The 18,362-nt window shown below is 32.7% G+C and overlaps 1 pseudogene; it reads left to right on the top strand.

The window, feature by feature from the left end:
- Nucleotides 1–10,463: 10,463 nt before the first annotated feature.
- LOC121753915 lies at nt 10,464–16,415 on the top strand (annotated as a pseudogene).
- Nucleotides 16,416–18,362: the final 1,947 nt, after the last annotated feature.

Genomic DNA, 18,362 nt, shown 5'->3' with positions numbered 1-18,362 from the left:
TTTTTCTCTCTCTCTCTCTCTACATGGAAGCTCTATTTGGCTAATGTGGCAAATTTTTTATGAAAAAAGGATTATTAAATAATACTACTCCTAATTACCACTATATACTACTGTAATAAATCTCACTTGGTTTCATGGCTAAATTCATTGTGCCGTAGAACTTTTTTAATTAAGTACTATCTCACGTTCTACTCCTCAACAGGGTTGAGCAAGTCCAATAAAATTGAACTTTTTTATTGTATGAAAACAAATGATCAACCCTTATATAATACCCATTGATAATTATTTTTATTAATTATAGACATACTATTATTATTCAAGGTATATTTAATACTAACAAGAAGGAAGATAAGCCAAAAATAAAAGAGTAATGCTATGCAGCCATAATGTGGCCAGCCACACAATGACATTTTTGTAAATAATTATAAAAGTCAATGCAATAAATTAATAGTAATAGTTAGTGCTAAGATAATTTTACTTAATTACCCTTTTCTCAATTTTTTACTTCAAACTATATTATGATATCATTTAAAATTTTGTTACAAGAATATACTGTAGGTTATATTGACGATACCAATAATAATATCAAATATTAAAAATTATAAACACAGCTTCATATTAATATATTGTTGCTAATATATTATTAGCACATGGAGTCATGTAATATTATGAATTAATATGTAGATATTTTTACCTACATTTGGATTATATTACTAAAAATTAAGTTTATTTTCAATTATTACAACACACCCAACAACAAAACAAAAGAAAAGTACCAATGTGTCTCAACTTTGCTACTTAAACTAAATATGAGATAATTAACTTAGTGTCAATCGATATAATTCATCTGTGTACTATATGACTATTCTTAAAGCTATTATCGACTAATACATTATAAAATACACAACTATAATATAGAAATAAATAAATGACAGACGAATGGCGACTCTTTAGCTTGTTTCACGAGTTTCCTTTATTATTAGATCAAAATTTATAATTGAAGTACAGACAAAAGACAAGTTTGATACATAACGTGACAACCAATAATCTTACGTACGGGAGTAATTATATATAGTGTTTATGTACATTAAAATAAAATTCTTGTTACTCTACTCCCTATTTATGCACAAGGGTAAATTAGTCTTAAAAAATTGATACTTTTAAGATGAACAAGTTTCAAGTAAAACTAGCATTAAATGTACAGATTTTTATTAATATTTTATTTTTATGGCTGGCCACGTTATGGCCATTTAGCATCACTCAAAATAAAATCACAAGAATTGGGGTGTGAGAGACTAAAATGACAAAAAATGGGGGGAGAGAGGATCGAGAACTCTCGACGGATGACTCAACTATAGCTATGAGACCTACGCGCTAGCCAACTGCGCCACCACCCCATGTGGCAATTATCTCAATATTAATTTACATGAAAATGTATATGGAAAATTAAAGAAAAATAAAAGAATACTCCCTCCGATTATTACAAATAAGCTTCGATTTGAATTTATAAATCAAAACTAGATAAATTAATTGGTTCGTGATTAGCCACTAAGTGTTTTTTTAACCGACTATATAACTCTTTTATAATGAAAGGGACCAACCGAAAACCGTAATTGCCATTATTACAAATTGATTGGAAGATATGAAAAAAATGTTTTGAAAATAATGGCCAATCATACTAAAGGTTCCATACTGAAGTAACTGTGGCACAAGTATGAAAACTCGAGTAGAGTAGTTATTTTAAATAGGTTAAATAGTTATTTTCAGTTTTGTTAAAAAAAATACGAATGTCCTGAACTTATAAGTATGTATTTTTACTCATTCTTTTAAAAAAAAACTGATTATGTTATTTTATAGGAGTATATCTATTTGGCTAATCGGTCTTTGTTGAAAACCTAATATTCCCATTTCATCAAAGAATTAGCAAAAATTAAGTCGGATTCCATCTATGCATTCTAATTTTGTTACTTAGAATTTTCATTTAATGTGAACTTGTATCTAATACGCTAAATATGTCTTTGGGAGCTAACACCGATCTAATGTTGCGGCAACAGTATCCTGATCTTTTAGTGTCAAATTTTATTTATGTTCTTTGTGTGTCATTCATTGTCAGCGACTATTGTCGCATCACATTTATTCTCTGAAGCTAACAACAATCTTCTTCAATGTGTTTGATCCCACAAATTCCATATAATGCGGTGACGTTTAATCTAATTGACAAAACTTAATCAGAACATGATCCATAATTCAATTAAATATGATTCTAATAATCATAAAATAGTGTACCGTTGATCTTCATGCGTAGGGCCTACATATAGATTAGCATACTAGTATTAATTTGATGACTACTTCATTCTTAGTCTTTTTTGCCTCATTAATTTGGTTAATAGTAATTATTACTACCATAGATGTTGCACATCATGTGTCCTATGATAGGCTTGGGAAATTAGGTTAGGTTCTTTCGGCCGAGCTATCAAGGAGGGGGTGCCTAATATTTTCTTTTGCCTAACCTAGCTAGTTTTCGAATTAATTCATCATTTAATTTGTTAAATTGTTTCAAAAATATTATGAAATCAAAATTATTTTTATTTTTAATCGATAAATGAAGGAATTGATGCAAGGAATCGATAAAAGAAAAACTCCAGCCACCAGTTAACAATGAGTACTGCCTTTCATAAGATAAGATGTTTTAGTCTTTAGCACTATGATTGAAAAAAATACTATTACCACGAAATTTGATACAATCTTTTATTGTGTCCCATTCTTCTGCCCACAAATTTTAGAAAACTATTAAATTTGATTTTAGGAATGTTGCCAGATTCTAAAGTGTGATTCTTTCTACGTTTATTTTTATTTTTCATATGTCATTCATTGCTTAATATTTGATCGCTATGATGTATCTATAGCTTTAAACGCTATGATAATTTCTTCAATGTGTTTGACTTAACAATGGCAAATTTACTTTCCAATTATCTATCGGTCGTATTGAAAAAAGGGAATAACGAATAATAGTTACTATTCCTCTTTATAAAATAGGAGTATTTAAAATACACTTAAACACAATATATAAAAAAATAATTTACCCATTCAATAGTGAATTTATTGAAATGGACATATCGATGAGATGGTGATCAAGAGTCAAATCGAGTAAGGGACATTAATTGCGAACAAAGATTTGCTACGCTTTCCTTTTCCAATCGAATCTCAGATAATGATAATATCGATAATTTCATTTCATTTTCACCTCAGAAACAGAGCCAAACTGAATAAATTGACGCGACAGCACCTCTACTAATTTCTAACCTAATTAATGATATTTTTATAAAATACGAGCAACAATTTTATTTTTCAACTAATAAATTTAATTTTACTACTACTATAAAGTAATTGACTCTATATACAACGCTGTAAATATTTAAAATAGAGTGATCCCTATACGTATAGAGTAGTAGTAGTAGTATTTAATACCAATAATTTTTTTTTATCTTTACCTAAAAAATCGTCTATTAAAAAAATGAGAGATAAAAAAGAATAAAATGGAGACATATATATGTTGGTTAGGTGACAAAATCATCGGCGCCTTTAATTAATCATAAAAATTGAAAGGGTAATTGAATTAAAAATGAATTTATTTTGAATTTGTTAAAACATAATTGAATTTGGTAATGATGAATGAATGAGACGACAATGCATGGACAAACTTGCTAAATTAAAGGCCCAACATTTATTAAATTAATTACTCTGAGATTAGTCAAACATTTATGAAATTAATTATACTGTCTTCGACTTTTGCAGTAGCAGAATATGAAATTACGGATTTCACCCTCACTCGCCGTTGTCTCACCGCCACTGCTTTAAATAAATCGTTTATGCATTATTCCACCAAAACTAATTTCTACAAAAATTTATGTTAATGCGACGAATATAATATAATATAATATAATATAATATAATATAATATAATATAATATAATATAATATAATATAATATAATATAATAAATGCTAAAGTACGTGAAAATGAAATGCGATATAAATGCTATGAATATGAGGAAAATAATAAGTGTATGCTCAATAAATAAAGTGAAATGTAGTTTTAGTTTGTGTTGTTGCTGATGTCTTTAATAATTAAGAAATAAACATATTCAAATTTTTATGGTAGGTAAAACTAAATACTACTAGTAAATACCATTGAGTTATCATAATTTGGCATGGTCATGCCCCAATTCATATTGAATTTACCAATGATTATTGGGTATTAAATGTAATGAAAATCTATAAGTTTTAAATAAAATTATTATCATGAATTTACATACACAAAGTTTTATTTGTCACTCCCATATTCTTTTCTTTTTTTTATGACGACTTAGTGATAAAATGAGTCTTTATGAAGAAAATTATCAAAAGTTCAAATCTCACCAGTAATTGTAAGTAAAACTTGTTACAAATTTGAAACTATAATTGTGTAGTACATTAATGTCCAATAAGTTGAAATCAATGTAGTTCAGAAATTTGTCTAGGAATAATAAACGAATGCAAGATTTTACTTTTACAACCTAAATTTGACTTATTTGTTTTTCCATAGGCATCAGTTCAATTATTTCCTATCAAATGAGAAATATTTTCTAATATGTCAAACTATCCTTAATTGTGAAAGGACTTTAGGTTCCTACACGCAATTTACGTTGAAGAACATATAATATTCGATTTTAAATAACATTCAAAAATCAAATAAAATACTATATATAAATAAATCAAATAATCTAGAAATCATATTAAATCATATTAATAATCTATAAATCTTATACTCCCTCCGTCCCATAAAAATATGAGCATATGGTATGACACGAGAATTAAGACAAAATTGGTAAATTAAAAGAAATGAACAGAATGATAGTTAAAGTAGTGTTACTGGATAGTGAGACCCTATTATTACTAGTATCACTCCCGTGCATCGCACGAGTCATTTTAATTTCTTCATATTTATTTCATTATGCGAAATAAAATTTATGAAATGTTAAACAAAAGAATATTCGAGTTGGATTATACTTTCTCAATCACATTAACCCCACATGGCCACAAGAGTGCGTTTAAATGCTAACTTTTCTTAAAATGTCATACGATCACATTAAAATTTCAACACATATTTGTGTTGACATTTTAATAAACTGTTTTGACATTTCAATATCAGACTTAAAATTAAAACACTTTTTAATTATGTGAAATATGAATTAACTGTTGAGTTATAACTGCAGGAGCAAGTTTACGTTGCAATAATTTAAGATTGCACTGGTGAGACACTTCCTAGTCGAGCTTCATTTCAGTGCAATATAGTGACCCTATACACTAAAAACTCAAACCTTGAAACCTAAATCCTAAACCCTTAATTTTAAAATATATTTATCATGATTAACAAATGAGCCAACTATCAATAAAATTCTCCTTCCGTCCCAGTTCAATTCTACTTTGTTGATCTATTATTCTATTTTGGGTTGAAAACAAAAATATTTAAGCTCCAAGATTTTATTCGTTCATTTCTCCTCCAATAATCAACAATTTTTATTTTTTAAATTAAAATGGCAGTTTTGTAAATAATGCCAAAACTCCCCCTTCCTTTATATATATGCATAGGTAAGAAATGTATAGCACACTATAAAAGCAGATTGATTACATTTTCATGTGGCAGAAGCTAATTAATTTACGTGAGAAAATGACGGCCGAGCAGAGGATATGGCTACAACCTCACGTTTGTAAAATATACTCCTAATCCATAAAATAATTGTTGCTAAATATATAGAGCCTCAAAATACAAAATGTGGCCAAGCAATTAATATGTAAAATCAAATCCAATATGAAGAATCTTCAAAAGAACGTAATTAGACGACCTGTCTTACATATTTCACCGAACGAATCAACCAAGATAGCCCTAAACCATAAATCAAACTTTGGCTAAAAATTTTCATAAACTGGATAATGATCAAAATTGGAACACTGTAGCTATAGCTTCGAAAAAAATTTAAAAGCACACACCTCTATTGTATTCTTGTTACACCTATTCTTTTCTTCTTCTCCTTGTGGCAAGTTCTCCATTTGTTAGTTATAGATTGCTGCAAAAAAAATATAAAGATTATGTAAAATTGTCGATCATCTTCTTTGTATTGTCTGTAATAATATGTAGATTGAATAGGATAAAAATACATAAACAACAAAGAAGTATATGAAGCTTAATAAAGAATATATAACACACACAAAGGATAGAATAAATTTTCTGATTATTGAAATTGGTATTTGTACAAGATTTTTGTAGTGTGTGATATTTTTAATGACTTTTAGTGAGCTAAATGACATTTATTATAGATTAAATAATACTATGTTATAATTTATTTGACATTTCAATATTATAACTGCAAAATTTAGATATCCATTAATAAATAATTAATTTTAAATCATGGAAAACGGTTCAATTCATACTAATTACTCTAGAAGCGTTTATTAATTAATAAATAATTTTCAATCATGGCATACGGCTCAATTTATACCAATTACCTTGAAACATCTGCCGAAATTAAATTGGTTCAACTTGCAAGGAATTTAATGATTTTACTTATTCTATAATTCTATAACTAAATGCTTATTATAAGTAATTTAATAATATGTTAAATATGACAGTTACTGAAATTAAAATTTAATAATTTTCTTAATTGTATTTACATTCCTTGCATAAAATAGGTATTCAGTAGAAATTATAAATTATCGAGCTTAATTTCATTGCAATATAGTGATCCTATACACTAAAAACCCAAACCTCGAAACCTAAATCCTAAACCCTTGACTTTAAAAATACTCATCATGACCAAAAACTAAGCCAAATATCAATAAAATTATCCCTCCAATTTTACTTTGTGATTATTTCAAAATATATTATAAGTGACCAGAGTTAATAAATACTCATCATTTTAATATAGCTACTATAAATTAAAGAATAAAGCTATGCGGCCACATTATGGCCGGCCATAAATTAATTAAATAACATAAAAAATTGATTTTTTTTTGAATTTTTGGTTTAATACAACTTGATTTTACTTTTATATCATCTTCATTATTTGTTGCTCAACATGTTAGTGTTACTCTTTCGTAGTTTTTGCTCAACTTATTACGACTGTCATTTCTTGATTGTTTCTCAACGTATACACTAATTCGTGATATTAATGTGTTTTACGTAATGGAATTCAAAGATAAGTATCAACTCACAAATCCATTCACACACATATAAGTTTATATCGATAATTCTAATTTTTTTATACATGTAAATGGACTAAATTAACTTTTTATGGCCGGCCACATTATGGCCATTTAGCATCACTCTAAATTAAAAGGGACTATTTTTTTAGAGGAACCAAAATGACAATAAATATATAATAAAGTTTTGTAGTTATATTGTGTTTAGCCATAAAAAAATATATAATTTTAATAAAAATAAAAATAATAAATTAATGATTAATTTAATGCTCAATTTTCTTATATTTTTTCCTTTTCTGTTTGTACTATAAATGATTATTTGAATCAAAGTAAGGTACAGTAATCATTATAAAAGTTATGCTTTTTAGGTGAATTGAATGTTTTACCGGGTGCCCTCAAAATCTCAAATTATCAATGTCCATTGTTAATCTGTTGCTACTATGATATATTTTTATACTCCCTACATCCTATAAAAATAGTTTTGATTTTATTGTAAATATTTATAAGTTTAGGATTGTATTGTAAAATTTAAATATTTTGATTGGCCTACCAAAAAATTAATTCAATTACTGTTACAATTCACCGATTATAAACACCATTTAAATCAATTCAGTCTCATACACTAATTATATTTCATCCAGAAATAGAATAGGCGGTTACACTGATTAAAGTGATAAATGTGGCAGGCAAGTTTCCTTCATAAAGGATTATAATTTTTTGGTAGTTACATATTTTTAATAATTGTGAATTAATCTCATTATTTCAATAATAAGAACTACATATCACCATGTAATTGGGGTTACACGAATTAGAGATTAACTTTGTAACTGCCACATTACTACTTATTATTAGTAATTTTATTAATAATATGAATTATTAAGTAGAGCCTCTATAATAACCGAGGCATCAAGAGAAAGAAATAAATATAAAAAATTTAATAAACGTTATTATGGACCAAAATTTGTATCCCCAAAATGCCCCCAAAACTCAACTTTTATATATGTATAGATTAGTTTTTTAATAATGGTATAAGTTGTAAATAATTTGGTTAATAGGAGTAATAAATTGGGATAACTTCCATAAATGGAAATCCCCATATTTTTATGGGACATACGAAAATGAAAAGTGCACATAATTTTTTGGTACAGAGGGAGTATTAAATTTTAAAAATTTAATCAATTTTGGATATTCAAGATGTCATAATAAATATACTATTTATATTTAATAATGGCAATAAATAATTTATCATGCATTGATACACACTCACAGATACATTAGTTGATTTATGAATTTTTTTTTGTATGGGTTAAATATAAAACAACATGTTTACATTCTTTTATACTCCATCGTCCCTGAAAATTTGTCACTTATTTCCATTTCCGTCATTCCCTAAAAATTTATCACTTTTAACTTTTACCATTTTTTGTAGTGGACCTCATATTCCACTAAATTATTCTCACTCACATTTTATTATAAAACTAATATATAAAATTAGGATCCACATACCACTAACTTTTTCAACCCACTTTCTATTACATTTCTTAAAACCCGTGCCGGGTCAAATGGTGGTAAATTATAGGCGACGGAGGGAGTAGTATTATTCCAATAATACGATTCATTTTATGGAGTATTTTTTTTCCTTTTATTTTATTTTACTAACGAGAGACATCACTAATTTCTTAAGTATTATTTATATCTCTCATTAGTAGAATAAAGTAGGAAGAGAAAAGTTTCATAATGAATTGCATTACTGTCCATGTCCAAAATATTAAGTTTATTAACCTACCAACTAATTTCCTATTGTAATTAATTTTGAACTCTAGGAGTTACCTTTACTAGTGATAAAAGTATAATAAGTGTTTAACTACAAAAGTCTTAAATTTAGGTTGAAGCATTGATACATGAGTTAGTACTTTTTTTTAGAGGGACACATGAGTTATACTTGATCATCAAATAATTGTGGAAGAAAGTAATTGAAAAAGTTAGAAAGTAAAATAAAATTATGTGGGTGTACGAATTAAAGGTCATTAATAATGGGAGGAATAAATTTTTACAATATAGGAATATAATGATTCGTAACAAACTAAATACTATCAAAAGAGAGAGACAAAATGGAGAGAGTTAGGAAAAAGGGAACAAAGAGAGAGTTGAAAATGGCCTTTCACCGGCCTACCCCCATTTCTTTAAACTACTCAATCCACCCATTCTTGATTCTCCAATCCCAACACACACACACACACACACAGTTTTGACATTTACACTTAGCTCTGGGAAACCAATCAAAATCCAATCTTTCTCTCTCTAGCATTTCAAAGATAGAGGAAAAGAAAAAGACTAGATTTTTACAGTTTGTGGAGTGAGAGAGAAGGAAAATCTTGAAGCCCATTTGCTGAATAAGAATGGAAGGTGGTGGGATGGTGGTTCTTGGGTGGAGGGTGGTGGTGGGGTGGAATGACGAAGTTGCCCTTTTGGAGGAAGACTGTAACACTGTGAATCTGAGGTGGTTATGGGGTTTTCATTGGTGAGGGGGAGGGCAATGTGGTTTGTTCTTCTCCATCAGAGAAAAAGGGAGAAAGAAATGTTGCCCTTTTTTTGCTTTTTGTTGGTTGAAGGCAGACAGGTTGGAGCCAGGCATATTTTTTACAGTGTTTTTGTTCTCTAAAATATTGGAAAAGGAAAAAAAGGAGACTCTTTATAATTATTAGACCTCTTTCTTCTGTATTTTTTATATTTATTTTTCCTATTTTAAAGTTTTTTGGCTAACCTATTATGAGAAAAGAGTTCATTTGGAAATTTTAGCATTTTTCCTGGAGAGAGCTGATGAGGAGATAGGAGGTTTTGCCAATGCAGAGTGGAAGATATTGGAAATGGAGCATTTTGGAATTTGGTGGTATACATAGATTTTGTGTATTTATCTTTTGTAAGTCAAGAAAAAAAGATAATTGTACTGTACTTGAATTGAAATTATGATAATGACTAATTGATGATGATGGTATCTAGTTTATGCTTTCTTTTTTTCATTTCCCTTTTCCTAATTCTTTTGGTTGGTTGGTTATGTTAGCTATATCCTTTTTAATAATGATGTTTTGGGCTTTGATTAGTGGCGAGTTTTCTTTTAGTTTCTTTACCTTTTTGAGTAAAGAAAGGTGCTTGCTGCTTTCCAACAAATATAAATCTAATTGTAAACGTTTTCATTTAGGTGTCATTTGTTGTGAGATGATTCATAAAAAGGCTTGAGCTTTATCTTCAGTTTGATAGTATTTGAAACAATAGTGAATTAACAAAGATTCCAATTTTTCCCCTTTATTGGTGTTATGTCAATGAGCAAGTTTGTTGGTTTTTTTGGTATTTGGTGTTATAGTTTCAAACAGAAGGATACTTTGATTTTTCTCTGTGGTTTGACGGATCACAGAGGAGAACGGAGCTGGTTCACATCGTCTGTCTTTTGCTGATGGAACAACAAACGTGGTCAGTTTCCCCCCGGTGTATTTTGATGCCTTGTGCAGTCTTTATTGTCGATGAAGTCGCAGTAGGTTTATTCGAATTTCACATATTAAGTGCAATTCATCTGCCAACCAAATAATGTGACATTTAAGTTTGATCAGATCACCAATCTTGCATATATATTTGATCATATGATGATTCATGTTAAATATTATGCTCCTCAGCTTGCATTTGAATTCCTTGTGCTTGTTGTATGAACGTCTTGATGTCTAAGGTAAGAAACGCCTTGCTTAGCTCGTCTAGCCAGTTTCTTTCAATTCAATATCACATGATCCTTTGTTATGTGGAAATTTTGCTGCAAACAAGATCCAAGAACATGTTTCGTGCCCTCCTCGAATCTTCCCTTTTCGCATACAATTAGTACATTTTGAGGTGTCGAGCTAATGCTTTGATTTTGGTTCTTGAACTTCATATTCATCGGTATGGTTCCGGACATTCATTGCTAAAGGTTAGCCAAACCTACTGTGAACAGTTATGACTCTGCTACCCAAAACACACACAAAATGTATATATGTGTGTGTGTGTGTCTGTGTATGCATCTTCTTGCACATAATGTCTCATTAAGGAGTGTTATGAAAGTAAGTAAGTTTTAGGTCTCCAACTAAAATTTCAGTGTGGTTGATATATGCAATGCAATGCACCTGCATTTGGTATTAAAGCAGTGAAAATTTATGTCATAAGTTTTTTATTATTTGCTGCAATTCTGTCACATTTTAGGTGTCTTAATCACTCATATTTATTTTTTTTTACTCTAATTTGAAGTAAGATTTCAGAAGCTCTGCCAAAAAAAAGGACTGTATTGATTCTTCTGTTATCTCCAGTTTATTATTCTATGGAATTTTTACAGCTACAGCCTACATAGATTACAGGTAAATGTCATATATCATAATACCTCACAAACTCTAGCGCGTTTAAAAAATTCACAAACTGTTATATAGACTTTTATTTGAAAAAATTCATAGAAGTAAATGTTGAATTAAAAAATTAAAAGAACACCATAAAAAAACTACTTATTTTTTTAAAGTAACCGTTTTAACCTATAAACATTTAATTAGTAGGAGTACTATTGACAAACTTGTTATTGGCTAAAGTATTATTGATAAAATTATATTAAATGCTTAAAAAATATATATAATTTATTTATTTGAGAAAAAATATGAATAAATTGGCTAATTAAATTCATGATGAAAGACCTATTTTGTTATATTTTTCTTTACAAAAACAACTATTTTGCACGGAATTATTATTAAATTAGATTCTATTTCTCCGTTACATAAGTGTTGTAAATAACTAATTAAAAATAAATAATAGTAATATAAACTGTAATTATGATTCTCATAATTGTAACCGTGAAGAGAATCCAATTAATTATTACCCAACTAATTAGCTTATAAACTTGAATTGAGAGCGTTTGATTTTCGCAGAAACTTGACGAAATAATCTGACTTGAGTCTTGGATTGAGAGAATTGAGAGAGTAACTTGATAGGAGAATTAAACAAACCCTTTGATTTTTCGTATTAGTCCATTGTAGTAAAATTTCACCGGAAAAATGAGGATTATGATAAAGGGAGGTGTGTGGAAGAACACGGAAGATAAAATTCTCAAGGCTTCTGTTATGAAATATGGGAAGAATCAATGGGCCATAATTTCTTCTCTGTTGGTCAGGAAGTTGGCCAAACAGTGCAAGGCCCGCTGGTATGAGTGGCTGGATCCCTCAATCAAAAAGGTATGCTGCAATATTCTGATATGTTCATTTTTTTTATTTAATTTTTGATGTGATTTTAGGGTTCATTGATCCTTCATAATCTGTTGGTTATGTTATATTATCTGTTTCAGATGTTGCACATTCAATAGAAATATTTCATGTGGAAAACCAATTTAGGAATCTTGTACTGTAGTATACAATTTGTGCATAAGAAATGTTCTTGAATGTTATAGTTTCATCTTTATCATGTCGATAGCTTTCATCATTTGTGATTCGGAACTGAACCACTTCCTTCCATGGCATTGCAGACTGAGTGGACCCGAGAAGAAGATGAGAAGTTATTGCATTTGGCGAAACTGATGCCTACGCAATGGAGGACAATTGCCCCTATTGTTGGGCGTACTCCATCACATTGCTTGGAGAGATATGAAAAGCTTTTGGATGCAGCCTGAGCCAAGGATGAGAACTATGAACCTGCTGATGACCCGAGAAAATTGCGCCCTGGAGAGATTGATCCTAATCCGGAATCGAAGCCTGCTCGTCCTGATCCTGTAGATATGGATGAAGATGAAAAGGAGATGCTGTCTGAAGCTCGGGCTCGGTTAGCCAACACTAAAGGTAAGAAGGCAAAAAGGAAAGCCCGAGAGAAACAGCTTGAAGAGGCTCGGAGGCTTGCTTCATTGCAGAAAAGAAGAGAGCTTAAAGCTGCTGGAATTAATCTTCGCCATAAGAAGAGAAAGAGATGGGGAATTTCTTACAATGCTGAAATTCCTTTTGAAAAGAAACCTCCACCTGGCTTTTATGATATTGCTGATGAAGATCGGCCTGCTGAATTAGTCAAGTTTCCAACAACGATTGAGGAGTTGGAAGGTGAAAGAAGAGTTGACAAAGAAGCTCGATTGAGAAAGCAGGACATCGCAAGAAATAAAATAACAGAGAGGCAGGATGCTCCGTCTGCAGTTTTGCAAGCAAATAAACTCAATGATCCTGAGCCAGTTCGAAAAAGGTCCAGGTTAAATCTCCCAGCCCCACAGATTCCTGACCATGAGTTGGAGGCAATTGCTAAGATGGGAAGTGCTAGTGATCTTCTTGGAAATGAAGAACTTACAGAAGGAAATGCTGCAACACGTGCTCTTCTTGCAAGTTATGCCCAGACTCCGAGACATGGCTTCACTCCAGGGAGAACCCTTCAAAGGACTCCTGCAGGCAAACAGGATGCTATTATGATGGAAGCAGAGAACCAGCGGAGATTGACTTTGTCTTAGACTCCATTGCTTGGTGGTGATAATCCGATGCTGCACCCTTCAGACTTTTCTGGGGTGACTCCGAAGAAAAAGGATATTGCAACACCAAATCCTCTAATGACTCCGTCTGCTACTCCTGGAGGCCCAGGTCTCACTCCCAGAATCGGGATGACACCCACACGTGATGTATATGCTGTTGGTTTGACTCCTAAAGGAACTTCAATGAGGGATGAGTTGCGCATAAATGAAGATATTGATATGCATGACAGTTCCAAACTGAGACAGTCTGATTCAAAAAAGGAACTCATTTTTAGTCTGAAAAATCTCCCACAACCCAAGAATGACTACCAGATAGTTATTCAACCATTTGCTGAAGAGGATGAAGAACCTGAAGAGAAGATCGAGGAAGACATGTCAGATAGAATTGCTAGAGAGAAGGCCTAGGAAGAAGCAAGGCAACAAGCATTACTCAAGAAAAGGTCAAAAGTACTGCAGAGGGAGCTGCCAAGACCTACTGTGGCTTCGTTGGACCTCATTAGAAACACTTTGATGAGAGCTGATGAAGACAAGAGTTCCGTTGTTCCATTAACTTTAGTTGAGCAGGCTGATGAATTAGTAAGAAAATAGCTTTTATCTTTACTGGAGCATGATAATGTAAAATATCCCCTGGATGAGAAAGCAACCAAGGAGAAGAAGAAAGGTGGAAAACGTGCTGCAAAAGGGAATTCTGTAGATGTGCCAACAATTGATGAGTTCGAAGAAGATGAGCTGAAAGAGGTATGTATGCAGTTCAAATCGTATATTTGATATATTTTCTGGTGCACTTTGAATTTTGTTGGGGTTTCGAGTTGACTTTGGAGATTTTTTTGCTTTCTATGCAAGAACATTTGTTAAAATTACTGTTGTGAATATTTTGCTTTTTATTATCTAATAAGTTAATTAAATCATTGAAATAACACCTTTTGTGTGGCACAAACTGATCTCACGTTTCTGTTTTAATGCTTAGATACTTAAAGATCCTTGTGATATGTTTGCTATTATGCTGCTGTGGCAATTTTTAAATGTTTGATTGATTTATTTATGTAAGTTTGCAGAATTATGTTATACTATGTTGATGACTTGACGGCTTTCTGGAGATGAAAAATCGTTTCATATACTTCTTACTAAGTTTATATTGATTTTCTTGTAAGCAATTTGAAATTATTTTTGTATAGAGGTGGTTTTCTTCTGGGTCTTTCATTCATATCTTTGTCACTCTCAAGTCCTTCCTTGTTGTGTATAACTTAAAACAAATTGAATTGCACTCAAGTAAGATTATCTGATTATGCAGGCAGATAAACTAATAGAAGATGAGGTCCAATATCTGCGTGTTGCTATGGGCCATGAGAATGAATCTTTTGAAGGCTATGTGGAAGCACATAAAACATGCTTAGATGATATGATGTACTTCCCTACACGTGATGGCTTCGGTCTAGCAAGTGTTGCCACCCATGCGGAGAAACTTGCCTCCCTGCAGAATGAATTTGAACATGTGAAGAAGAAGATGGACAATGAGACTAAAAAAGCACAACGGCATGAGCAGAAGATTAAAGTTCTAACTAATGGTTATCAGGTATGATCTTCTTCATGATTTGCTTTCTGAATTCATTTGTGCAGTGTAATTTCCCTTCGGCCGTTGAACTTTGAAAAAAAAAATATACGTATATAAAATGAATTTCCATACTCTCTATCTGCCTAAATATACAGAAACTCTAGTAGCTGACAGTCATGAGAGGGTTTATGATATTTGTTGATCGGACAGTATCGGTCGCATGATGCATGAATGGAAATCACTATCTATAGCTTGTTTGCATTGGTGTTCAGATTTCAGTATCTTTTTCTTATTCTTGGTTTGCATTTAGGTTTAATTGTGTTGGATATCCGATTTCTAACTTAGATTGTTTCTGACTGATCAGATGAGGTGTAACAAACTTTGGGCACAAGTGGAGACAACCTTCAAGCTAGAATGTTCCCAAGCTTTGAGTAAGCAAGAAACTCTGGCGGCAACATACAGGATCAGCAACCTCAGGGAAGAGGTTCAGAAGCGGAAGGATCTTGAGCACACTTTACAGAAACGGTACGGCGATCGGATGGCTGAACTAGAAAGGGTTCAGCATTTGGTAAATGCATATAGACTGCAAGCAGAAAGGGATCTTGAAAACTTGGAGGAAATGGAAGGATTTCTTCCAGAGACTGATGACGGATGTGGTTCACAAGCAGGTGGATTTGCAGCGGAAGTTCCTCGACACGCTGGAGCGCCGCGAGCACGAACGCGTGGTGCGGGAGGAGGCGTGGCGGATGCAGGAGATGGCCAGGATGAACCGCGAGCACGATTTCCTGGCCCAGAAAAGGTCGATCGCCGCGGAGAAAGACGCCGCAGTGATCGCCTTTTTGCAGAAACTCACCGACCAAAACAACATCCCAATTCCAATACAAATCCCAACCCCAATCACTAATAGTACTACTACTACTACTAATGTATTTCCCACAACACCTGCAATGCAGCCACAACCACAGCCCCCATTGCCATGGCAGACTACGAAGCTTGGAGGAAAGAAGATTATCTTTGTAAAAATTTCATTCTAAGTGCATTAGATGATAGTTTGTACAATGTATACTCCAATGTAACCACATCTAAACAAATGTGGGAAAGCCTAGAAAAGAAATATAGCATAGATAATGCTGCAGGGACTGAACAGGTCGTAGCGTCCAAGTTTATGGACTACAAAATGGTCGACTCTCGACCCATCATGGAGCAAGTCCAAGAGCTCCAAATGATCATCCACTCATTAGTGGCTGAAGGGATGACCTTGCCCGATAAGTTCCTAAGGTGCACGATCATTGACAAACTCCCTCCAAGTTGGAAGGACTTCAAGAGTTATCTCAAGCACAAGCGAAAGCAGATGACCTTTGAAGACTTGATCGTGAAGTTGCGCATTGAGGCAGATGTGCGCAAAAGCGACCAAAAGGCTAAGGGATTCACCCCAAATGAAGCCAAAGCCAACCTGTTGGAGCGGGGCGGTCCCTCCAACAAACGCCCTCGCCCAAACCGTCCAAACGACAAAGGGAAGGGAAAGCAGCCTTCAAAGAAGTTTGAAGGCGACTGTTACAAGTGTGGCAAACCAGGCCACTTTGCTAAAGACTGCCGCAGCAAGAAGAAGAAGCCGGCTGCCCACGTCGTTGAGAAGGAGTTCAAGGACTGGGATGATAACGACCTCATTGCTGTGGTCACTGAAGAGGTCAACCTTGTTAACAATAACAAGGGTGGCTGGTATATTGATATCGGCGCTACTGCACACGTCTGCGCAGATAGAAGTATGTTCTCCACCTACAACAACGTTGAAGGGAGAAAGATAAACATGGGGAATCAAGCCTCGTCTGAAATCCTCGGAGTTGGTGATGTAATCCTCAAGATGACGTCTGTCGTCTCAATCACCTTAAAGGATGCGCTGCACGTTCCGGACATCCGGAAGAACCTAGTTTCAGGATCAATACTAGTGAATAAGGGTTTTAAACTTGTATTTGAATCCGATAGGTTTGCATTGTATAAGTTTGGGAAGTCCCTCGGAAAAGGTTATGTAACCGATGGACTTTTCAAGCTTAGTGTAGCAACACTGCGTGTTCCAAAGCCATTGGCTAATAAGAATAAAGCATCTACTTCCTCTTATTTGACCGAGTCTTCAAATTTGTGGCATTGTAGATTGAGACATGTAAATTCAAAAGCCATTAAAAGATTTGTAAATTTAGATTTACTAAAGGCTAATGAAGTGGATAATCAAGATAAATGTGAAATTTGTCTTGAAGCAAAAATGACTAAGTTGCCGTTTCATTCGGTTGAACGAAGCACAAAACCCCTTGAATTAATTCACACGGATGTATGTGATTTAAAGATGGTGCAAACTAGAGGTGGTGAAAAGTACTTTATCACTTTCATAGATGATTGCACAAGGTATTGCTACATTTAAACTTTTAAGAAGTAAAAATGAAGCAATAGAAGCGTTCAAAAATTATAAGAACGAGGTTGAGAATCAACTTGGTTGTAAAATCAAAATGATTCGAAGCGATAGAGGAGGCGAATATGTAGCCCCGTTTGAGGAGTTATGCAACGCAAGTGGTATAATTCATCAAACAACTGCTCCATATTCACCACAATCTAATGGTGTTGCAGAACGCAAAAATCGAACTCTAAAAGAGATGATGAATGCACTGCTTCTAACTTCAGGATTACCACATAACATGTGGGGGGAAGCTGTTTTGACAGCTAACTATATCTTGAATAAGATCCATCTCAAAGGAAAAGATGTTACTCCTTATGAGTTGTGGAAGGGAAGGAAGTCATCCTACAAATACCTCAAAGTGTGGGGGTGTTTGGCAAAGGTGATGGTTCCTCCGCCCAAAGAAGTTACAATCGGACCTAAACCGGTTGATTGCATCTTCATTGGATATGCACTTAACAGTAGTGCATATCGATTTGTTGTTCACAAGTCTGAAATATCGACTATAACAGTAGGGACAACAATTGAGTCAAGGAATGCCGTATTTCTCGAAAATACTTTTCCTTGCAAAGACAGAAAAAGTCGTAACCAATTCTGAGACAAGAATTGAGGAAGAAGCCACTAGTTCTAAACCAG

This window comes from Salvia splendens, chromosome 1 (assembly GCF_004379255.2).
Source record: "Salvia splendens isolate huo1 chromosome 1, SspV2, whole genome shotgun sequence".
NCBI lineage: Eukaryota > Viridiplantae > Streptophyta > Magnoliopsida > Lamiales > Lamiaceae > Salvia > Salvia splendens.
The sequence above is the reverse complement of the archived record's forward strand: the minus strand, read 5'-3'. Positions and strand labels throughout refer to the sequence as shown.